We start from the raw sequence: 22,556 nt of genomic DNA, 5'->3' as shown, positions 1-22,556 counted from the left end.
TAAAATAAGGCAAGCTAAAGACAAAATTAATGGACATGGTTACTGGAAATGAAGACATTAAGCAATCTATTTACAGATGAAATTATTGCATTTTTTTAAAATTCTAAGTTACCTTTCAAAAACTGCATTGTGTATACAAAAACATGGGAGGGAAAATATATTAATATCTTATTAGTATCTGGGTATACCATAGTATACCTGGAAGGAAAAACAAGAGACCAGTAAAAGTATTCCCAATTGGGGGTGAGGTTAGAAACTCATGTCTAGAGGAGGGACTGGAGAGAGACTTTCTCCTTTCTACATTACTTAAATTATTAATATTTTAAAAATAATGTTTTACCTATTCAAAGAATAACTTTTTTTGAAAAACACTAAAAGTTGGCATTGTCCTGTAAACGTGGTAAATAATGAGCATCTCTCGGTTATTCTAGCCATCCTCTCAGTTCCCATATACCAACCATGATAGAACTCTTATCAGATTATAGATCCCATGCAACGTAATCATCATTTCAAAATTACACATACAATTTTTAAGAAAACTTTTCAAGAATCTATTATGAACTGCATTAACATAAGCTATAGTTTAACTTTTGATTGCTGATAAGTTGCAGTCTATCCACCATGGAAACATATTAAATGCTTTCTCATTAAACTTTTATATGCATCACTATTTAGTAAAGACTGAATGTTATTTCCCTCCTTATTTCTCTCAAATACCAACCAATACACTTGAAATAACAGTAACATAGCAACAATAAAATACAGTATTTAGTGCTTACGTGCAAACACAATGCTAAATTCTTTACATGCATTGTTTCAATATTTAACAGACATAATTCTGTCAACAAAGATGGAAAAGATAAGAGGTTAAAGGCCTGGTTCAGATTCAGATTAAATAGCCATTCTCCACATAATCATTAAGTCCTTGTACTCTAGTTTGTTATGCTGTACCTCTTGAGAATCGTATCACAGAATTTGTGTGTGTGTGTGTTATAAAGAATACTCATAAATGGAGGTTTTGGAGATGAATGGATGAAGAGCAGCAAAATTTAGAACATGCTTACATGCTCATATATAAATAGAGACCAGCTCCAGGTTAACATTATGCATTCAAAGTAGAAATTTGTACAGATACACAGACTAGAGCAAAACTGTCTTTGTCTTTAGGTAATTTAAACAGAAGTATAAAATTGTTTTAACCTGAATTATCAAAGTAATATGAACTATGTCCACCTGAGCAAGGAAGTGATGAATTCTCTTTATTTCTGACTGTGACTTCTTGCTTTGGTTTTCTTTATTAATCCTTTAAGGCTATTAGTAATATTTGTAATACTTTATCAGTTCTGAATCAGACCAATAGGCCTTTCACTATTTGTTCAGTTCTATGCATTGTAAACATGCACTAATCCACACTAGTAATTTCAGCATTCTGAAAATGTTAGCAAACCACAGTAATCATTACCCTGATAATTAACCGGCATGAACAGTATCAGGCCTGCTTAAGCACCCAGATGATTCCATCTACTCTTTAGCAATGTATACTATGATAGCACCAAGAATTCCCCTCTGTCACAAATACCTGGACCAGGAGGCACTCTACTGCATCCCCAAATTAGGAGTAGCTGTGCTTTTGGCTTCCGAGCTGTTGACAGCTTGGTGGGGGACAGGCACCAAGTTGCCGCTGCTTTCCTCAGCCTCAGACCTAGAAGGGCCTGTCTCGGTGCTCATCTTGGTAAACCCTGATAGCTCCCTGCAACAGGAGCCCCCATCTGAGACTAACAAAGTAAGGATGGTTTCTGAAAACCTCCTGTACTATAAAACATTATGCTGTGGCTCTGAATATACTCCTCTTCGTATATTCTCTCTTCTCTCCCTTCCACATCCGTGCCCTTGTTTAGTTCCAGTTTCCATTAGAAATGCTATTTGGGCAGCAAATTTCACAGATTGGATCCATCTCGAAGCTGCCATGCAAAGAAAACACATCTGTCTGACTCTTCATTTAAAATAAGGAAAAAATTGAAATAGCAAAATGCTGTAGTCGCTCTGAGCTATTTCCTAATGAACCAGTTTGTCCCATGAGCTGTACTGAGGAGCTTCTTCTCCTCGGTGAGAACTCTTTATGCATATTAATATTATGCATGTTTTCCATGTGACTCCTTCTGACTTGCCCTCACCCCATCCTTTGAATTCATTTAAATAAAAATAATTTATGTGGACATTCCTTCAGTCAGGATTTTTTCTCCCCTTTTCTTAAAGACATTCATAATATTTCGTTGATGCTTTGCATCCAAACCGAGTCGTTATGCTTTTGCATATCATTAGGGCTTATAAAGAACAACAGCGACATCTGCATGTGCCGCAGCGCCAAGGAGATAGCAAAAATACCGAAAACAAACTCCGTATTGGCTTGGAGGCTGTCTGGCTCTCTGTCTCCCCAGCAGCCCCTGCCACCACTATGGATAGGAGTAATTGTACAGTGTAATCACATCATGCCTCATCTGAATATTCATAGCAGAGACAAAGCTTTGGAGGATAAGGGAGGAGTGGGGTAATTTAAATATAAAACAGCATCTCATTTCCAAATCAAGTTGTGCCAGTTAAACTGTGCACAAGGATTCAATATTAAACCAACATTGTTTTACAGTTTGGAAATTGGAAGTGAAGAAGATGATGGAGGAGAGAAGAGACTTGATAAAGAAGAGATGACATGATATTCTCATTCTTGACCATGGAAAAACAAAACAACACAACAACAACAGTAACAGAATAAAAATACTTAAAGTGATATTTGAAGAGTCACCAACAGTGGCTAACCAGCTGCTGTTTTACCAGGAATGAAACAGCCTATTGAGCAAGCTTTAAAAGCTCCCAATTAATATGTTGTGCATGTATTAGATCTACAAAGAACTCACTGTATTCCTCTCTCCCCACAAATCCCCCCAATACACATATATTCCCTAACCACCACCTTTCTTTCCTGTCGGGTGCAGGAGAAAAAGATCAGAGCTACAAAATAATTGACTAATTGCTTCAAAAGTGACAACATCCCCCTTAAAAGAAAGAACAAAAACAAACACATACAAAAAGGTGACTGTTCATTAAGGAAGGGATAAATTACCGATGGCTTCTTCATTCTCTTTAGTTCATTACCCCCCAAAAGAAACAAATATAATCCACATGTTAATATTTCTTGTCTTCGTTGTCTTTTGTTTTAATATGATGCTCTTTATTGTTTTTTTTTTTAACTGTTGGTATTTGTAGAAGCCTCTGCCACTGCATTCCCCAAAGAGCTACTAGTTTCAACCCACTGGAGTTTATATTCCTTTAATTGTCTAGTGCAGGAACATTTCTGGTGTTTTTAAAAATATACCGCTCTGCAGGAATTAGAAGAATCCAAGGTTGTATCCAACTTCAAAGGCTTCCAAGTCATAATGATTTTAGCAAAAGTAGAAGACAGATCATGGAACAAGTCCCTGTTTGAAGATAAGCATCATAGGGACCTTTTTTTCTTCCCTCTCTCCCCAACTTTGTACTTCTCCTGGCTCTGAATGCCCCTTGCTAACACGGTTTAATGATATGCAAATGAAATATGCATAAAACCATTCTACTGTATGATGATTAAACACTGGAGACATTAACAGCGGAGGCTTCACTCTTTGTAATAATCCTTCCCGACCATCCACTTTGATTGCGGAGTTATGGAAACCCATAGCAGTTGGCAGAGTGAAAGAACAAGAAGGAAGGAAAGACGCAGGGACACATCACCCATCTCGGTGCTTCTCCCACTCCAGGAGAGGTCCCCCCCTTTGTACTGCATTCCTATTGCTGTCTTTTGTAATCCATCCATGCAGTCGCACCAGAGCGATTAACGGAAAAAAACCTCTTTTCTCTTAATGTTTCAAAGCTCATTAGCCAAACGATTATTCCTCATTAACAGCGAAAGCTCATTCATTAAAAGGAAGAATATGCCCAAAAGATGCCAGCGCGGTTAATCCTGAGTCCCGTACTGGGCTGTAAATCCCATACTACTTGTATATTCCATGCGAAAGGGACACGCGCCAATCCACATTTAAAAAAAGAAAGAAAGAAAAAGAAAACAGTTTGTGTGTTTTGTAAAATCCACAAGAGCAGCAATTAATATTCCCATAGAATGACTTTATTTTTTTTTTTTTGTCTCTCCCTTTTGTTTCCAGCGCCTGCCCCTGGCTCAGCGCCTGGTGCCAACAGAACACCTTTCAGGATCCACAGCAACGCAGACAACGTAAGTACCAGCTGTTTCCTGAAACCCTTTCTCAGATTTTTTTTTTAAACGACCACCTAAAACATAGAGAGAAACAAGCCTCTTTCCCCTTCTTTCCCCTTCTTCTCCCCTGCGTTATGCCACCAGGGTTTCCTAAGTAGCACCTTCCAAATCCCTCTGCCTTCAAGTTTGTGCATGTCTGTGTGGCATCCCTCCTCCTCCTTCACTCCCATAGTGGATCTTGTAAAAGGGCTTCAGATCGGCCCCATTCATCTCCCTGGTGATAGCAGTGAATGTAGATAAATCTCTGACTGCCTGCTTGCTGCTCGAGTATGATTTTTATTTTGTCTTCTGTGTATACCTGGGTCAAAAAGTGGGATTGTATGCACACACATACATGCACATACACACGTTTCCTTCTCTCTCCTTCTCTGTCCTCTCCTTTTTTCTCACACATGCATACATCCCACATATGTGTATATATGCATAAACATACATACCTATATACACACCCATACCTATAACAAAAATATATACATATCTAAATGTTTAATTTGTCTGAAAATAATGTGCATTTACATACACATACAGCCTTACAACTGTGTCTATATGCAATCGATAGGTGCCTATCTTTTAATTTATACCCATCTATATCTCCATTTAAATATCCCCTCTCTTCTCCCAGCAGAAGCTGTGTGCAATTGCAATCCAGGATTGTACAAGCCGTATTCTTTCCTTATGATTTCTCTTTGTAGACCTTTATGCTCCCTTCTCTGCCTTCTTCCGAGCTGTAGAATTGGCATCTTTCCCTGAGGTTTTCCGAATGGCAAGTGGCACCGGCTGTGGCATGCATTCACGCCGCTTCCTATGGCATTTCTCTTCCGATGTCTGCTTTTTCTCTTTGTTTGTTGTTGACTAGGCTGAATGGTGGGGGTTTTTTTAAGTTAATTATAAACGAAGTTGAATAGCAAACAAACCAACAGCTTGCCCAAAAAGAAAAAAACAGCCCGACACAAGCGCCTTCTGCTGCAACAGATGCCCAGATCACCCCTGGCATGGGCAAATGGGCACACGATTTTGGTGGTTGTTAATTTTTTCTGTTTGTTGCTGTATTTGTTGTTTGTTTTCCTTGTTTCCTTTTGATTTTTCAAGGAGTCCAAGATCCCGGCCTCTGCTTGGAACGGAACAGTGTCATGGCGGAGACGACGGCCTTTGTCTTGCTGGGTGTGAAAGCATCCGCTGTGCTGGCTCCACTGCGGCAGAATCAAGTTTAAAGGAAGAAAGTGATTAAAGTCAGCTCTGTGCCTCTTTGGTGTGGAAGACCCCCAAACCCCAAGTAGCCGAGTCCCTGGGTCCGAGGAAGGGCTCATAGTTGGAGCAGCCTAGGCTGTAATCCTGGCACTTGCGCCTTCGGTTGCTGCTTGCTGTTCGCTCCTGGGGGTCTGGATAATCTCCCTTGGCTTTACCGCACTGTCTGGCCCGCATACAGGGCCCTCGTAACATATACCCGCTGCTGCTATCACACGAAACTGTGGCGTTGCCCCTGAATGGATGGCACCGTGCCAACTCTTCTGCCATCCGCCCTTGCAGCTTTTTTCTTTCCTCCCTCCCTCCCCTTCTTCTCCTCCTCCTCCCGTCGACTTGACGTTAATTAACACACGGGTTAATTGATTTTAAAAGCCGAAGAATTACAGTTAACTTTTCCCACAGGGTACAGACGCCAGCCGCTTGGCACACTCTGCCTTTCACACTGGTGCAGGGGGGCAGGGAAAGCCCGCAGCAGAACTGGCAACTGCTGAGGGAACGTTGCCTGCTTATTGGAGTAGAGCCGATAGAAGTCGACGTGGTGCTGCCTCATCCTTACAGTATATATAGCCATTCGATATTTTGTTAAATAATCAAGCACACCCTGTCTTTCTTCTCCCTTCGTCTTCCAAAACAGGAAACCCCTTCAAAAGTTCTTATGGGGGAAAAATCCCTTCCCCTAGACCATTTATCTCTTCTATAATGTTTTTTTCCCAATAATAAGAAAATGCCGGGGGACTTTTTTTTTTTAAGTTACAAGGAGGAAGGCTACCCCTTCCCTAAATATCACATGTAAAGAAGCTATTTTTTTAAGGAAAAAGTTCCATAAAGTTTCTTTCTCTGTTATCCCAGTGTTTTGTTTTGTTCCCATTCCTCTTGACTCCGATGGGTGATTTATGGTGAAGGATTTCACTAAGAGAGTAGGTACATTGTAATTAAGAACAAAATTCGTATGAAGGCTCTTTTTGTTTGTTTGTAGGTTTGTAGATTTTGCTTTGTGTCCCCTTTACCCCTTATCCTGTAGAAAATGAAAGCAACTGATGCTGTAGTTGGGAAGGAGACAGGCAAAGCTGGAAACTTGATGCTTCCACCTTTTCATGCTTTCATTTTATTTCATTTTGTTTTTTAAAAGCATGCAGCAAGTGAAGCGACAAGAGGAATCCATTATGCAAATCATGTCACTTTGCATAATGTCTCATGACTGGAATATGCAAATGAGCTGTATAATTTATGAGTGCCAGTGTCTGTCTAAAAGTGTTTCACATAATTTACAAAGTAAGTCTGAGAGACATGGGGAAGGCAGCTCTTCCAACACCATTGCCAAGGAAGCTCTGTACGTTTTCCTACAAGTGCTCCCTGGTAATATTATCAAGTGCTATTTTTAAATAAATTAAGGTTCCAAATATTCATGAAAGACGAAGATTTTCCTCTCACTCTCTTCACCCAAATTATTTGCCTGAAAATTTACAAGAAACTAATAGTTTCTAAAGCATTAATTTTTGGATTCAATTGGGGGGGGGGAGGAAGTTGAGCCAAACTTTTGCGATTTGTATATGGATTTTCCTTTCAAAAGCAAGGAATGTCTTAGAGAAACAGACACCTTATCCATTTATCAGGATCTTTGAAGGCAATAAAGTGGAATTTCTCATTTTGGTTGGTTTTGTGTGTGCCCTGCTATGTGCAGCATTTTATAAATTATATTTTCTTGGATGTGTTAGGCATGTAATATGGAAACCAGATGCATTTAACATTCTTCTGAAGTTATAATTCTGCTTTCAGAGATGTCTTCACAAGAGAAATGCTAGTCATTGAAAACCAGGTTTAAATTAATTAAATCAGCTTAGTTGGCTGCTGTATGTCTCATTTCGGTAACTTTTTTGAGTTGATGATTCTGAACCTTTCGAGAAGTCATAGCATCTCTGATAATCTCAACTAATCTGCCCTTATATTTTTCATTTCAGTCATAGTAAGTTCTGTGAAAGAAAGATACAGGGTGCCCTGAAAATGTACACGAGGAGGACCTGATCTTTGTAGAGCATGTCAGAAAAGGCTTTCTGAAGGTGAATTCAAGGTGAATGCTGAAAGTTGAAGAGAGATTAGACAAAAAGAGGGAGAACATATTTTCCGTGTAGAGAGTATGTTCAGTAAATCCTGAGACAAGAGATCATGGCTGCTTGGAAGAACTAAAATAAAACCAGTGTGGCTAGAGAATTATGAACAGTGGGTCATTGGATCATACTGGGAACAGATTAGAATGTAAGCATGTGAAGAGGTCACTTATTCATTATCTGCATTTATTTGCTGGTATGTGGTCTCTTATGTCACTATTAATTGTATATACATGTACTTGGTTAACTTCACATTGAAACCTATCATTCTAGTACTTTTTTATATAAAATATAATTTTTGATTTTTCAGATGCATTGAAGTATCAGATTTCTGAATCCTGCCTTATGTGACCTATTCCTTCTCTTTGTGAAGTTTTATTTTCAAGAATTTAATAGCCATTTAAGAAAATAAAAATAAGAGGAACACTTCACCCAACAAGAGCAGAATACGGATTCTCTTCAGGTATACTTGAATATTCACAGAAGCAGACCAGTTTCTGGTCTTAAGAAAAAAAATTAAAAGCATCGAAGTCAGACAAAATATATTATGTGACCACAAACAAAGTGAGCTAGAAATCAATAACAAAAATTTCAAAGATCCCAAATTTTGGAAATTAAGTAAATTTCTAAATAACACATGGGTCAAAGAAGCAGTCACAGGGAAATTGGGAAATATTTTGAATCGAATGACAATGAAAATGCACTACACGATATGTAAGATACAGCTAAGGAAGTACCTACAGAGAAATCAGATTTAATGCCTTATTTTAGAAACCAAAAGTTTTTAATCAATAATCTGTCTTAAGGAAAAAAAAAAAAGCTCGAAAAGAAGAAGTAAGGAAATAATAAAGATAAGAGCTTAAACCAATAAAATCGAAAACAGTGGGGAAAATTAATATGCCCAAAATTTGGTTCTTTGCAAAGCATATAAAAATTGATAAGCATCTAGCCTGACTGAGCAAGAGAAAAAGTAAGAAGACAAAAATTATCACAACCAAGAATGAAAGAAGGGAGTTTACTGAATATCTGACAGATACTATCTGGATAATAAGGGATAAATAAATAACTTTGTCAATAATTTTGATAACCTAAATGAAATGAAAAAGTTCTTTGAGCAACAAACTACCAAAATGCAGTCAAGAGTAAATAACCTGCATAATTTTATGTCTATTAAAGAAGTTGAATGTATAGTTAAAATACCTCCCTGTAAAGAAAACACCCAGTCTAGACAGCATCACTGGCACATTCTACTAGCACTTAAGGAAGAAACATGACAGTCCTAAACAATCTCCTTTAGGAAATAGAAAATGAAGGAAGACTTTTCCACTCATTTTATGAAGTCGGAATTACTTTGATGCCAAAATCAGACAAAGGCATTATAATAGCAGAGAACTACAAACCAATAACTCTCATAAATATATGTATATATATCCTTAACAAAATATTAGCAAATTGTGATGAATAATTTGTAAAAAGAATGATTCATCATAATCAAGTCAGATTTATTCCAAGAATCAAAGGTTGGTTCAACATTCTAAAATCAATTTGATTCACCGTATCACTGTATTTTTTTAATCATCACTTCATTGGACGTAGGGAAAAGCCACAGGATCAAAACAGTGTGATAATGGTGTAAGGATAGACTTAAAGATTAGTGGAACAGAATAGAAAACCCAAAAATAAGCACAATTTTTTGACACAGGGTCAAAGACAATCCTATGGAGAAAGAATAGTCTTTGCAATACATGGTGCTGGAACCAAGTAAATAAATAAGTGCCTTTACCCATTTTTGCTATATACCAATATTTTAAATTGGTATTAAAACAAAATACACACCTAGCACTCTACAAGTTCTTGAAGAAAATATAAAATCTTCCTGACCTTGGGCTAAGCAAAAGAGTTTATAGATGGGAGAAAGAAACCTGAACCATAATTGAAAAAGATAAGTTGGACTTCAGCAAAATTGACTTTTGCTATTTGAAAGACATTGTTAAATGAGTGAACAAATAAGCTACAGATGGGGACAAAATATTTGCCACCCAGAATTAGAAGAAAAATTAATATAAACAGAAGATAGAAAATAGAAATGGTAGATGAAGACAGCCAGAACAAGTGGATTTCATATATTCACTGAGTTAGAAGAAATCAGGAAAATATTAAATAGAAATATTTTTTTAAAAATCTCTAATTGAACTTGTAGTGACTAAAAGTACCATGTCTAGGATGAAGAATATCATGTCAGGAAGGGATTCACAGATTAGGTATTTCAGAAGAAAAGATTAGTCACTTTCAAGACTTATAAAAAGAAACTATCCAAAGTGACACAGAAAGAAAAATAACAGTAAATAATGACCAAAGCATCTGTAAGTTGTCAGATAACTTTCTGTGGCCTAATATATGTGTAATTGAAGCCTATGAAGAATAGATAGAACGAGTACAAAAAACGTATTCCAAGAAATAGCTGACATTTTTCCAAATTTGGTGAAAACTATAAATCAATAGGTACAACTATAGCAACAAACCCCAAGCACAAGAAACATGAAGAAAACCACACAAAGCACATGCTCAAATTGCTTAAGTCAATACAAAGAAGAACAATCTAAAAGTATCTGGAGAAAAGAAGACGCATTATGTATACAGAAACAAAGATAAAAATGACAGCAGATTTCTCATTGGAGTCAATGCAAGCCAGAAAACAGTGGAGAAACATCTTTAGAGTATTGAAAGAAGAAAGTAAAACTGAAATTCTATAAACAGCAAAAATACATTTCAAAAGAAAAGTGAAATACAGATTTTTTCAGATGTACAAAAGCTGAAAGAATTTATTAGCAGACCTACACAACAAAAAATGTTAAAGGAAATTTCAGACAAATGGAAAATTTTACCACATAATGAAAAGCCTTGCAAATGGTAATTATGTTGGTAAATTTTTTAAACTTTTTTATTAAATATATTTAAAGGTAATTGTTTATTTGAAGCACATATAATACCAATATATTGTTTTTATAACACATAAAGTAAAATCCATGACAACAGTAGCATAAAAGCTATTGAAGAAAATGGGAAAATCAAGGAATTCTATTATAAACTTCTTATACTGCACATGAAGTGGTATAATATCACTAAAAGGTAGACTGAGAAATTAAAGTTGTAGACTATAAAATCTTTTAAAAACAAGCTAAAATGGGGGCACCTAGATGGCTCAGTAGGTTAAGTGCCTGACTCTTGATTTCAGCTCAAGTCATGGTCTCATGGGTTCATGAAACTGAGCCCTGTGTTTGGTTCTGCACTGATGGAACAGAGCCTGTTTAAGATTTTCTCCCTCTTTCTCTGCCTTTCTCCTGCACACTTGTGCATGCTTTCTCTCTCTTTATCAAAAAAAAAAAAAAAAAAAAAAAGAACTTTAAAAAAATCCAAAATGACATTTTAAAAGAGCTGTAGTTAATAAGATAACAAAAGAGAAAGTGAAGGTATCAAAAATGCTCAATTAATTGAAAACACATAGCAAGATAATAGACTTGAATGTCATCTTCACTAATCACATTAAATGTAAATGACCTAAGTACCCTAATTAAAGGACAGGGATTGCCAGATTGTGTGAAAAACAGCAAGATCCAAATATCTGCCTACAACAAATGTACTTCAAATATAAATATTCAAATAGTTTAGAAGTTAAAAGATGAGAATAGATATACTATATTATCACCAATCAAATAAAAGTTGGAGTGTATATACTCTGTGGCAACAAATAGACCCCAGCTTCTCTTTCAATTGATGGATTCTGGATCTGAGGACTGGCTCTGATCTGGAAACAGAGATTATGACTTCCCATTGAAGTGACTGACTTCATCATTCTCATTCAGTCTCAATCTCTTTTGAATATATGTCATATATATAAAGCACCTTTATTGGCTGACCATTTCTAGTAACATCAAGTTCTGTGAGCCATGTCCATAAATCTCTCTGGATCAGGTACCCACTGGTTGCCATTTGAAACTTGCTGCCTGTTATAGTACTAATTTCCATCATTCTCCTGATAATTAAATGCTGCCACCTAACTTCTATTTCTGGATCATATCATCCACAATTATAGAAGGTGTTCTTCTTTAACACTGTCACCTTCAAAGACCCCACCTACAGAGGACAGTCACTACTAAGCTATTCAGCAATGTTGGTAAATGAAGCAAATCCTTCCAGGAAACAGTAAACTGGGATTTCATCTTATGTATCATGTTCACTCAGGCATATCCACTTCTCTGTGGTTTTTATTACTTTTTGAATAGTTTATAACACTGGTTATCATATCCCTATTTAATATGGGTCATCAGTCTTCATGTTTTCAAAAACCACCTCATCAGTGTATTAACTGATTCCAAGGGTCCTTCTCAGGGGATTAGGTCTGAGTCATGGAAAAGAGCTGCCATTAAGTCTATTATATTTCACTTCCCTGGTCCAGCACCATCAGGATTTACTTCCAGGCATATTCTGCCAGTTCCTACAGTATTTACTAGCCGGGTGCTACCATTCTTTGTTGACATTAAATCTCTCTCCTCCCTTAGCATGCCCAAGAATTTCTCCAATGGGGCCTTTTTGAGATTTGACACTCCTTCTAGTGCCTAGGAAGTGAAATGAAGTCAGGTTCTGAGAAGGAAAGCATTATAAGGCACCTGCACCTCCTTCATTTGAAACCTCTGTGTGGTCATCACGTAAGATAGAGTCCCTATCCCCTAACAAGTGGAAGTGGGTCTCTTTCACAGTCCCTAGGGATTGAGGGTAATCTGGTATTCAAAATTCTCAGATGCATCAACTCTAATGTCCCCACTTCAGGGCTTGGGGTCCCACTTCTCCAACAGGGCCCTGACATTAGCATAGAAGACTTGACTGAGATGAGAAATCAGCCTTCTCCTTAGCTCTGCCACTCTTATAATTAAGTCACATAGCTAATCTTTTTAATTTTTTTTTATTGTTTATTTTGAAAGAGAGAGCCTGAACACAAGTAGGGGAGGGACAGAGAGGGAGAGAGAATTTCAAGCAGGCTCCCTGCTTTCAGTGCAAAACGTGGTGCAGGGCTCAATCTCATGAACCATGAGATCATGATCTGAGCTGAAATCATGAGTCAGATGCTTAACCAACTTAGCCATCCATGCGCCCCACATTGCTAATCTTAAATCATATTTGTTCTCTGGTTTTTTTTTCTTTGCTTTCAGTTGGTATTTAATTGGGGCACCTGGGTGGTTCAATCAGTTCAGCATCCAACTCTTGGTTTAAGCCCAGATCATATGATCTCACAGTTCATGGGTTTAAGATCCACATTGGGCTCCACACTGGCAGTGTGGAGCCTGCTTGGGATTCTCTCTCTCTCTCTCTCTCTCTGCCCCTGCCCTGCTCACTACCCCTCTCCTCCCTCCCTCCCCCCTCTCAAAAATAATAAATAAATGTTAAATAAATAAATAAATTGGTACTTAATTGACCTAAGTCTGTCATTCTCTTCAGTAAATCACTGGTGCTCACCAATAACCACCCAGTTCCACAGTCCTAATACTTAAATCTCTCCCTCATTGGTCTGAAATGCCAGAGAAATTACATAGGCTGGTACATTTCTTTTCACCTTTATCACATCACATTCACCATGGGTGAAAGTCTTAACTCCTGCATTACTACAACCTGCTAGACCCTAGGACCTTTTCTAGACTATGCTTCTAACTGTCAGTCCTGGTAGCAACTGTCCTAGATAGAGTTCTCAAAAGGCAGAGCCTTTATTGGGCAGAGCCCTCATAACCTGTACAATAGCCCAGTGGGCTATAAATATATAAAAGTGTGTCTATGTTCATTAGGTCTGAAAATTAAAATCCAATGAGATGTCACATGTTTCACATGCATTTGAAAAAACATGTATTCTGTGGTTGTTAGGTATAAGTTTCTAATAGGTCCAGTTGATATTCACATCTATATCCTTTCTCACTTGCTTTTTGCTAATTCTATCAATTACTGAGAAAGGAGTGTTAAAATCCTCAATTATGATTTGGTACTTTTTTATTTCTCTTTATTTCTGTCATTTTTGTTTCATATAATTCGAAGTTTTATTATTAGATGCATACATATTTAAGATTATAGTGTAGGGGCGCTTGGGTGGCTCAGGAGGTTAAGCATCTGACTCTTGGTTTCAGCTCAGGTCATGATCTCACTGTTAGTGAGTTGGAGCCCCACATTGGGATTCTCTTTCTCCCTCTCTCTCTGCCCCTCCCTTGCTCACTCTCTCAAAATAAATAAATGAAAACTTAAAAAAATATATTTAAAAAAAAGATTGCAATGCATTTTTAGTGAACTGAACCTTTTATCATTATGAAATGTTTTTCTTTGGCAATATTCTTTGTCTCAAAATTTACTTTGTGTGATATTAATTGCTTAGTCATGTTTCCATAATATACCTTGTTTCATTAAAGCATAGGTTTCAGTAATGCATATTTAGGTGATAAATTTATTAGGAGAAGCAGGTAACTCGGTAACTGAAAACTTAAGGCATTAGCTTTACTTGGGAGAGGTGGGGTGTTAAGCAAGGGTGACAAATTGGAACATAGCACTTAGGATGTTTTTCTGTCACTAGAAGATTCTTTTTTTTTCACCTGGGTAGTGCTAACACAGGTATCTGCTTTATAATAATTCACTAAGCATGTAACTATGGGGTGCCTGGGTGGCTCAGTTGGTTAAGCATCTGACTCTTGATCTCTGCTCAGGTCATGATCTCACAGTTTGTGAGTTCAAGCCCTGCATCAGGCTCTGTGCTGAGAGTGTGGAGCCTGCTTCAGATTCTCTCTCCCTCCCTCTCTGCTCCTCCCCTGCTCTTTCTGTCTCTCTCTCTGTCTCTCTCTCTCAAAATAAATAAACTTAAAATAACAATAATAATTCACTAAGCATATAATTATAGATGGTACATTTCTATATGCTTTATAATTCACAATGAAAAAATCAAAAGCAAAAAAGAATGTTATGTCATGCATACAAAGAATATTTACAAAAAATTAGCCACATGCTTTGTTACAAAGGAAATTTCAATAAATATCAAAACTGATACTATTCAGATTGTGTTTTCTTAGCAACACACAATCATATTCAAAATCAACCATAAAAAGTAATTTTTAAGAACCCACGTGAATAGAATGTATAATTCAAGTAATGGATTACAAACCATAGCATTAAATAAATCTCTTTGAAGCTACACTGATATAAAAAAATTTAATAATCTGGGGCAAAAGGGCAACTCTTCATCATAGTAAAATTCCAATAAATAAATGTAGAAAGAATCATGGTAACAGAAAATCACTATTTGGCAAATACTCAGAAATAATTTTTGCAGGCAATAATTATCCATCCATGGATGCTAAAATTGCTGGATAGAAGTATGACAAGAAAGAGACTATCCTTTACTTATCTTGTTTTCTTTAGTGTTACTAAGGATGATGGAGGACAAACCTATTTAATCTGCCAATACTTACGTGCATTGTTGGAACATGGTTTGTATTAAGACTGAATTTAGCCATCCAAAATTTCTTTTTTTGTACTAAACTGAATAATGATATGTTGACTGCCTAAAACTAAGTAATAATTTATTGTCCTCTTAAAATACAGATAACGTTTACCTAAAACAGATCTTAAATCCATTTGCATTTCCAAAGCATTTTGAGAATTCCATTTGGCAGCAAAGTTTAAATTAAGGAATAAATATACACTGCTTTTTCTTAATATAGTAAATCACTTTTAACCTCTTCCTTCAGTGATGTGGGATATTGCAGTAAAATGCTGAGATCACCTCAGTGTGTTCCCCAAATACCCAGCTTCCTGGCCAGGCACACTGCCTGAGGGTTCAATAAGTAGGTTAATTCTTCCTTCAGGGTTGGCCTGAGGGTTAAAGTTCCTGATGAACCAAGTAGACCGTGCATACAGAAAGAAGGTGGGTAGATAAAGTGTATGAGAATGCTTGGGGAGAAAACCACTCATGTGCAGCTGAGGTCACAAGATGATCTTTATTCTATTTCACCTATTTCATCTATTTCTGTTTTCTTGTTCACTCTTTGTTTTTGGCTTCTTTTACAGCCCTATTAGAACCAAGTTCTTTCCACATCTGACAAATGATTATTATGAAAACATCTTCCAGTATCTTCACACAGCTATTAAAGTGTAAGTTTTAGATCCTATTCTTTTTGCATTTTCATTTATCCAAATCTTTTTCCTATTTTACATTTTTATCAATTATGAATAAGATGAATTAAGAGAAAATAATGATGTGGAAAAGTTTAGTTTTACTTGATTAATTTTTTCTATGACATTTCTAATAGTAATAGTAATGATGGTCTCCTTATATGCTGGTATTTTATGTACTTTTTTGTGTTAGCCATTTCCCCCATTTTGAACAGGCTTTACATTTTCCTAGAGGAAAAAGAGCAGACTCCCTGAATTTAAGTAATTTGCCAAAAGTCATGCAGCCAATAATCCGCAGAGTTAACAGCTACAAAATAGTTTCAACTGAAGTCTCTCTGGCTGCTAAGCCAAAACGTTTTTTCTCCCCATTCCAATATTTCAGTATGGGAATCCTAAAAGGTTGGAGTGTCCCCAGATGTCAGCTTATGACAAATGTTTCATTCTTTCAGCACATTGAGTGCTTCTGTGTGGGATGCTATTCTAGGTGTTTGAAATACATTATGGAGGAAGAAAACTGTTGTGGCCCTAATGAGCTTACATTCTCATAGGGACAGAGGATATAGACAATGAACAAAGAAGTAAAATATATATGTTACAAGGTAAAAGTGCTATGAAAAAAAAGAAAATTATGACAGTTTTGAATTGTGCTTTCATCTTACTGATTATAAATATTTAATGTAATAATATCATGAATAATCTTAGTGACCTCCTATAACAAAATATTCAGTAATTTCAGAACAGTTATTTATATTTGTGTTTTCTCTCACATTTTTGGCTAGTGAATGCAAAGAAATGTCATGGTGCAATTCAAAAGTGAGGTTGTCATAATGGTTCAAAAAGGGTGGACTCATAACATAACATGGCAGTAAAGGCACCATGAATCCAAAAGAACATGCATTGCAGCAATGGGTTCCATATTGAATTTGTATCACTGTTGTTTGACACAGTCCCTATCTGTGTACCTCCTTGAAATAATTCAAGGGTGTTCAATACCTTGTTCTAAATCCCGTCAGATCACTTGTGTACGTTTAAATTACATGACTATTTAAATGTATTCTCGAATAAAAGATTACAGTGTTAGCAGTTACACCTTATTAAAATAGGCACTCAAAGATTTTTATAAACAAGAGTTTTTTAAGTATAAATCTGATCATACTGTACTATCAAACAAAGCCTTTAAATTGTGAGGAAAATTGGGTCCTCTGGGTGGCTCAGTTGGTTAAGCGTCTGACTTCGGCTCAGGTAATGATCTCAAGACTTTGAGTTCGACGGGCTCTGTGCTGGCAGCTCTGTGCCTGGAGCCTGCTTTGGAGTCTGTGTCTCCCTCCTTCTGCCTCTTCCCCAGCACTCACACTCACTCACTCTCTCTCTCTCTCTCTCTCTCTCTCTCTCTCTCTCTCTCTCTCTCAAAAATAAACACTAAAAAAAATTTTTAATTGTGAAAAAAATTAAGGTATAGCTTATATATGGTAAAGTACAGATATATTTGGTGTGAGACTCAGTGAGTATTAGGGCCATTTTATACAGCATACTTATGTGAAAAGGCAGTGTCCACATTAGTAACATTAAAATTTAAAAATACAGGGGCGCCTGGCTCAGTCCGTTAAGCTCAGCTCAGGTCGATCTCGTGGTCCGTGAGTTCGAGCCCCGCATCGGGCTCTGGGCTGATGGCCCAGAGCCTGGAGCCTGCTTTCAATTCTGTGTCTCCCTCTCTTTCTGCCCCTCCCCTGTTCATGCTCTGTCTCTCTCTGTCTCAAAAATAAATAAACGTTAAGAAATAAAAAATTTTTTAAATTTAAAAATACAGAAACACATTAAATATAGAACCAGACCTGAAGAAACATCACCCTATATTAAACCCCAAATTAACAACTTAGTTTTAATGAAACAAAATTATTGTCAAATTGTGTTTGAATAGTATTGGTTTTTTAATTGTTTTTAATTTATAAATTTTAGTTTTATACTTATAGGAGCTTAAGAAAATGCATTATATCTAATTTTATGGTATGTTTGTACATATTTAAGTAATATAACCTTAAGATTCTGTGATATTTTATTTTAAAAGGTTTGCACATTTCTTCATTTGAGAAACACTGCACTATGCAGCATTCTCTTAAATAAAACTATTTGATAAACAGTGAGTCTGTTTGAGCACCTTTCATGCACCAGCCAAACTCTGTTTCCTTGACTGTGAAGTTACCATATAATAGGGTGTTATCCTCTATAAAAAATATAATCTATATCCCTCTAGTTCCCATTTGTAATGCTATCAGCAAGTAGTGGTCATTCAGGTTTGGGATCATATTCAAACTATGTTGTCATTTCAAAAATTACAGTTTGGTTGGGAAATTTTTACATATAGTAACTCTTCCTATATATATTTTTATAGAAATTCTAATCATTCTATCCTTCACTATGTTTTCATGTTAACATTTTTATAATTCTAAATTCCTGAATTTCTGAATTTAGATTATTAAGAGACTTGATTGAAGTAGAATTAACTTTGTAATCATAAATTATACTCAATAAGTAATCCATGTTTCCCAGGCCAGTTTGGGGGAATATTTGGGGCAGTGAGTTAGAGCACATGTTTATATCATGGCAACTTCAGTTCAGTATTAGACATGCCTATTAAGAATGTCTTATGCCACTCTACTGTGAATATAATTAAAGCCATTGAAATATATGCTTTAAATGGGTGAGTTGTATGGTATGTGAATTTAATCTCAACAAAGCTGTTTAAAAAAAATTACAACCTTTCAACAGTCTATTTTCACTTACCATCTTTTCCTTTGTAATATTATTTTCATATGTAGTACATCTATATGCATTAACCCAACATTGCATTATTATGTTTACCTTAGTCATATTATTTTAAATATTAAGAAAAGGAAAATGTATTCCCCTTTATATTAACCCAGGTATTTACTACTTCTGGTTCGTATAATTTCTTCCTATAGATATGTTACCATCTAAGTTTCCTTAACCTGAAGAATTTCCTTTAGAATGTTTTTTTAAGTTTATTTATTTTAAGAGAGAGAAAGTTTGTGTGTGTGTGTGCACGCGCACACGTGAGCAAGGGAGGGGCAGAGAGAGAGGGAGAAAATCCCAAGTAGGCTCCACCCTGTCAGCTCACAACCTGACACAGGGCTCTATCTCATGAACTGAGAGGTCATGACCTGAGCCAAAATCCAGAATCAGCCACCCAGGCGTCCCTACAATTTCTTATAGTACTGCTCTGCTGACAAGAGGTTCTCTCAATTTTTGTTTTTCTGAAAAATGTATTTATTTTGCTTTTATTTTTTAAGAAAAATTTTCCCAGATACAGAATTCTAATTTGACAGTTCCCACTCTCTCAGCACTTTAAAGATGTTGTTCCATTCTCTCCTACCTTCCATCATTTCTGATGAGAATTCAGTTGTAATTTGTATCATTTCCCCCTTGTTTGTAATGGGTTTTCCCCCACTGGCTGCTTTTCTCTTTTTCTGTGTTTTCTATCATTTGATGAATATGTAGCTAAGCATGGTTTTCTAAGTATTTATCTTAGCAGGTATTCATTGATCTTCTTGGATCTGTAAGTTTACATTTATTTAGCAGTTTAGGAAAAATCTATCCATTATTTTATGAAAGGTATTTTCTGACTCATTTTCTCTCTCTGAGAATACAGCTGAATATAACTTCAATCACTTAAATATGGTCCCACATATCACCGAGCTTTTGTTCTATTTTTTTCCAATATATTTTTCTCATCTTCAGATTGAATATTTTCTATGATCTATCTTCAAATTTACTGTTTTCTTTATTTGACTATCTGTGATCTGTTGTTCTTATTCAGTAAATTTTTAATTTTTGATATTGTGTTTCATTTCTAAAATTTCTACTTGTTTCTTTTTTTTGATGGTTTGTATTTTTCTATTGAGATTCTCCAACTATTCATTAATTGTAACCATATTTTTCCTTTAATCCCTTAAACACCTATTTTTTAAATTTTTTTCCTCTTTTTTTCTTAATTTAAATCCACATTACTTAATATACGGTGTAATAATGTTTTTAGGAATAGGATTTAGTGATTCATCACTTACATATAACACTCAGTACTCATTCCAGTAAGTGCCCTACTTAATGCCCATCACCCATTTAGCCTACCACCCCCAACACCCCAACACCCCTCCAGCAACCTTCAGCTATCTGTATTTAAGAGTATTTTATGGTTCCCTCCATCTCTCTTTTTACCTTATTTTTCCTTCCCTTCCCCTATGTTCATCTGTTTTATTTCTTAAACTCCACTTATGAGTGAAATTGTAAGGTAATTATCTTTCTCTGATTGACTTATTTCACTTAGCATAATACATTCTAGTTTTCATCCATGTTGTTGGAAATGGCAAGATTTCATTCTTTTTGATTGCTGAGTAATATTCCATTGCATATATATATATATATATATATATATATATATATATATATATATCTCCCATCTTCTTTATCCAGTTGATAGACATTTGGACTCTTACCATAATTTGGCTATTGTTGATAGTGCTGCTGTAAACATTGTGTTGCATGTGCCCCTTTGAATCAGCATTGTTGTATCCTTTGGATAAATACCTAGTAGTGCAATTGCTGGGTCATAGGGTAGTTCTATTTTTAATTTTTTGAGGAACCTCTATACCGTTCCAGAGTGGCTGCACCAGTTTGCATTCCCACCAACAGTGCAAAAGTGTTCCCTTTTCCCCACATCCTTGCCAACATCTGTTGTTTTCTGTGTTGTTAATTTTAGCCATACTGACAGTTGTGAAGTAGTATTTCATTGTGGTTTTGATTTGTATTTTCCTGATGATGTGTGATGTTGAGCATCTTTTCATGTGTCTGTTAGCCATCTGAATATCTTCTTTGGAAAAGTGTCTGTTCCTATCTTCTGCCCATTTCTTCCCTGGATTATTTGTTTTTTGGGTGTTGAGTTGGTTTGTTCTTTATAGATTTGAGTACTAACCCTTTATCCAATATGTCATTTGCAAATATCGTCTCCAATTCTATTGGTTACCTCTTATTTTTGTTGATGGTTTCCTTCTCTGTGCAAAAGCTTTTTGTCTTAATGAGGCCCTTTGCTTTTGTTTCCCTTGCCTCCTGAGACAGGTCTAATAAGTTGCTACAACTGAGGTCAAAGAGGTTGTTGCCTGTTTTCTCCTCTAGGATTTCTCCTCTAGGATTTTGAGGTCAAAGAGGTTGTTGCCTGTTTTCTCCTCTTGTCTTATGTTTAAGTCTTTCATCTATTTTGAGTTTATTTTTGTGTATGGTATAAGAAAGTGGTCCAAGTTCATTATTGTGCATGTAGCTGTCCAGTTTTCCCAGCACCATTTGCTGAAGAGACTGTCTTTTTTCTAATGGGTATTCTTTCCTGCTTTGTCAAAGATTAGTTGTCCATATATTTGTGGGTCCATTTCTGGATTCTCTGTTCTGTTACATTGATCTATGTGTCTGTTTTTGTGCCAATACCATACTGTCTTGATGATTACAGCTTTGTAATGCAGCTTGAAGTCCAGAATTGTGATGCCTCCAGCTTTGGTTTTCTTTTTCACCATTACTTTGGCTATTTGGGGTCTTTTCTGGTTTCATACAAATTTTAGAATTGTTTTTTCTAGCTCTGTCAAGATTGCTGGGGTTATTTTGCGAGGGATTGCATTTAAATGTGTAGATTGCTTTGGGAAGTATAGACATTTTAACAATATTTGTTCTTCCAATCCATGAACGTGGAATGTTTTGCCATTTCTTTGTGTCTCCCTCCATTTCTTTCATAAGGTTTCTGTAGTTTTCAGCATACATATCTTTCACCTCTTTGGTTAGGTTTATTCCTAAGTGTTTTATAATTTTTGGTGCAATTGTAAGTGGGATCAATTCCTTGATTTTCCTTTCTGCTGCTTCATTACTGGTATATATAAGTGCAACGAACTCCTGTACATTGATTTTATATCCTGCAACTTTGCTGAATTCATGGATCAGTTCTAGCAGTTTTTTGGTGGAGTCTTTCAGGTTTGCCACATAAGGTATCATGTCATCTATGAAGAGTGAAAGTTTGACTTCTTCCTTGCCAATTTAGATGCCTTTTATTTCTTTTTGTTTTCTGATTGCTGAGCCTAGGACTTCCAATACTATGTTAAATAGCAGTGGTGGGAGTGGACATCCCTGTCATTTTCCTGACTTTAGGGGGGAAAGCTCTCAATTTTTCACCATTGAGGATATTAACTGTAGGTCTTTCATATATGGCCTTTACGGTGTTGAGGTATGTTCCTTCTATCCCCACTTTCCTGAATATTTTTATCATAAACGGTGCTATATTTTGCCAAATGCTTTGTCTGCATCTATTGAGAGGATCAAGAGGTTCATAGCCTTTCTTTTATTAATGTGGTGTATCATGTTGATTGATTTGCGAATATTGAACCACCCCTGCAGTCCAGGAATAAATCCCACTTGATAGTGGTGAATAATTCTTTTGACGTATTATTGGATTTGATTTGCTAGTATCTTGTTGAGAATTTTTGTATCCATGTTCATCAGGGAAATTGGTCTGCAATTCTCCTTTTTTGTGGTGTCTTTGTCTGGTTTTGGAATCAAGGTAATTCTGGCCTTGTAGAATGAGTTTTGAAGTTTTCCTTTCATTTCTATCTTTTGGAAAAGCTTCAAAAGAATAGCATTACCTCTTCTTTCAATGTCTA

The 22,556-nt window shown here is 36.2% G+C and overlaps 1 long non-coding RNA gene across 1 annotated transcript in view; it reads left to right on the top strand.

Annotated features, from left to right (window-relative positions):
• LOC113604343 (uncharacterized) overlaps window positions 1-22,556 on the top strand; it is a 436,767-nt gene that overhangs the window by 190,502 nt on the left and 223,709 nt on the right. Inside the window, exons 4-7 of the long non-coding RNA XR_008293481.1 lie at window positions 4,194-4,261; window positions 5,393-7,616; window positions 7,964-8,116; window positions 15,745-15,828. This is a non-coding gene — a long non-coding RNA (uncharacterized LOC113604343). The remainder of the gene's footprint in view (window positions 1-4,193; window positions 4,262-5,392; window positions 7,617-7,963; window positions 8,117-15,744; window positions 15,829-22,556) is intronic.

Source organism: Acinonyx jubatus, chromosome E2, assembly GCF_027475565.1.
Source record: "Acinonyx jubatus isolate Ajub_Pintada_27869175 chromosome E2, VMU_Ajub_asm_v1.0, whole genome shotgun sequence".
In the NCBI taxonomy this organism is placed as follows: domain Eukaryota; kingdom Metazoa; phylum Chordata; class Mammalia; order Carnivora; family Felidae; genus Acinonyx; species Acinonyx jubatus.
The sequence above is the reverse complement of the archived record's forward strand: the minus strand, read 5'-3'. Positions and strand labels throughout refer to the sequence as shown.